This window comes from Rhea americana, unplaced genomic scaffold, assembly GCF_003343005.1.
Source record: "Rhea americana isolate MKP2758 unplaced genomic scaffold, rheAme1 scaffold_135, whole genome shotgun sequence".
Taxonomy (NCBI): Eukaryota; Metazoa; Chordata; class Aves; order Rheiformes; family Rheidae; genus Rhea; species Rhea americana.
The window spans coordinates 2,605,116-2,607,834 of record NW_028185428.1 but is presented as its reverse complement, the minus strand read 5'-3'; the positions used below and the strand labels follow the sequence as shown (position 1 = coordinate 2,607,834).

At 59.6% G+C, this 2,719-nt stretch overlaps 1 protein-coding gene across 1 annotated transcript in view; it reads right to left on the bottom strand.

Annotated features, from left to right (window-relative positions):
- Positions 1-242, bottom strand: part of RGS14 (regulator of G protein signaling 14) — a 10,882-nt gene extending 10,640 nt beyond the window's left edge. The window contains exon 1 of the mRNA XM_085298110.1: positions 197-242. The gene's annotated coding sequence lies outside the window, so the exon portion shown is untranslated. The remainder of the gene's footprint in view (positions 1-196) is intronic.
- Between the last annotated feature and the right edge of the window lie 2,477 nt (positions 243-2,719).

Below are 2,719 nucleotides of genomic sequence, written 5' to 3'. Positions count from 1 at the left end.
GCTCCCCTCGCCCGGCACCACTGCACACCCCTCGCCTGGCACCACCGCGCACCCCTCGCCCAGCACCACCGCACACCCCTCGCCCGGCGCCATCGTGCTCCCCTCGCCCGGCACCACCGCGCACCCCTCGCCCGGCACCACCGCGCACCCCATTTCCAGCACCACCGCGCTCCCCTCACCCAGCACCATTGCGCACCCCTCGCACTGCTGTGCTGTGCCAGGCCCAGGGCACCGGTGTCACTTCATCCTGCTTGAGCTGAGTGGGACATGGGAACTGGGGATGTGCTGAAGGTGGCAACATGCACGCCCCTTGCCCCAGCACCATCCTGCCCTCCACTTTGGCACCAGCCGGGCCTCGGCACCATCCCCATCCCTGTCCCCTTCCCTCCTGCCCCACTCTGGTCCCCTGGCCGTTGGCACCTGCGCRGCCTTGGGGTGCGCACTGGGGGCCCCAGCTGTTGCACTGCACAGCCTGACCCCATCTGAGCCCTTGCCCCTGGCTCTGTGCACTGAGTCTGCCTGGTCTCAGCAGTCTGGGGACTTGCAGGGCGCCCCAGGTACCAGCAGCAGCATCAGCCACGCCTGGGGCAGGGCAGGACGTGGGAGGGAAGGCGGCTGGGCAGGTGGGAGCGCTGGCACAGCCCAGCGTGCCCCGCCGTGCGCCTCGTGCTGCCGAGGGGGATCAGAGCCAGCCCTGGCACCCGGCTGGGCTTGCAGCTCCCTGCCAGCCCCATAGCCCCTGGGGGCCCTGTGCCCCCCGGGCCGTGTTGGCTGCCACCTGGAACCGCTGACGGCAGGAAGGGCTTTGCTGGGAGGCCAGCGGCAGACGAGGCTCCACGAGGAAAAGCTGCTTGCGATGCTGTGGCTCCGGCAGAGCTTGGCAGAGAGGAGCGGTGGACGTGTAACTTCGAGTCACCAAACTGATGCTTAAGCAGTTTTGCCCATCTCCTAGGTTGAGGTTCCACGTTCATCAGCAACCACAAACCAGTCAAGGATATTTTAGGATATTTGTTAGGAAATATAAGTAACTAACAGTTACAGGATAAACCGCAGAGCACCATGGCAACCTACTCATGCAAATGCTAATAACTGGGACATAAGGTAGGTGATTAACCTATCAAAAACAGAACCCTAACATTAAGTTGGGTGCAGATCTATGCAGAGAAGAATGAAGTGTTTCCAGCAYGAATATGCACAAAAGCAGTGCAGCATTAGCACGCTGTGGTCCTGACATGGTCTGCAGGCAGGGGGGAGCAGGGGTCGGCTGTGGCCTCTTACTGCCCCTGTTGCACCCTGCTGCAGCATGTATGAGCCACGCAGACGGGGGGCAAATGTGCTGCTTCCCTTCCCTTTGTCAGARCATAACTGCATTGTTTGGCTTGGCTTTGCAGCAGGAGTTATAAATAAAAATGTCTCACCAAGAGTGCGTGACTCACGGTCCTCACCACAAGGATAACCTCTCTGCGAGGAAACCTGATCCAAGGACTGAACTGCAGGATGCAAGAATCAAACAAATTGCTTAATTAGCATAATTAATCCAAACGGTAAATGGACAAGTCCCTTGCTCAGGCTGGGCTAGGGTATGCTGCTAGGGAAAAGTGAGRGCTTTTGTGTCCCTCCATACCCTTGTCCTGTGCCATCTCTGACCTCCAGCTATCTTCATCCCAGCCCTCGACCTGCTGCAGAGCCTGGTGGTTTCCCTTTGACGAGAGCAGGGAGCAYAGGCAGAAGGTGACGTGGCCTAGGGCAGCTCTGGCCAGACATGCCTTAACATTACCTCCTGCCACTCAGGCAGGGGTGTAGGGCCTGGTGAGCCCAGTCCCAGCAAGCTTGCCCTGTTTGGCCCCAGGACGCCCGGCTGCAGCCCTGCTGTCTCCCAGCACGCTCAGTCGGGGCCCTCAGGGCTGGCAGGGAAGGTAAAGGCCTGGCAGCCCTGGCTGCCCTCTTTCTGCCCCCATCCACTGCTCACAGCATCTCTTGATGATAATTTCAACAAGGCTTTGGGGTCTCAGCCAAGCGCACACTACTGCTGTGCTCTGCCAGGCCCAGGGCACTGGTGTCACTTCTTCCTGCTTGAGCTGAGTGGGACATGGGAACTGGGGATGTGCTGAAGGTGGCAACATGCCTTGTACGGGAGGTTGTGCCAGCTCTGTGCACTRAGAAATGGTGGTGCCTGTGGCCTACGTCAATCAGCTCACCAGCAAGTAGCTCTGTGCACTGGGTAAAGGGACACAGCCCCGTTTGGAGGCTGCAGTGTCGGTATCAGGAGCACCTACACCCTGGCTGTGTTGCTCCATCCCATGGACACACTCTGATTGTTGGGTCTTACATCTTCCTGCCATGCTGGCGCCCGTGCTGGCTGAATCTGCCAGCTGGTCACGAGCAAGTATGACCCTGAGTGTGCATAGGCCATGATGCAGCAYGATGCCATGGGGAGAGGGATGCTCTGTGCCCCAGTGACCCACCCGGTGGGGCCCAGTTTATCCTGGGGGTGGTGAGCAGGAAGAGGTGATGGCTGGGTGACAGCTGGCTGGGAGATTTGCTGAGGGCATTATTTAATGCTGTGGGTAAATGGAGAAACAGTAGCTAATTCTGGAACCTTTAATCCTCTTCCTCCTGCGGGGATGCGGCATGTGCCAGTCACGCAGCTGCTAACTGGCCCTGGGGACAAGTCCCGGCAGTTCCCCAGGCCTGCTGTAGGCTGTGGTGACTCCAGACC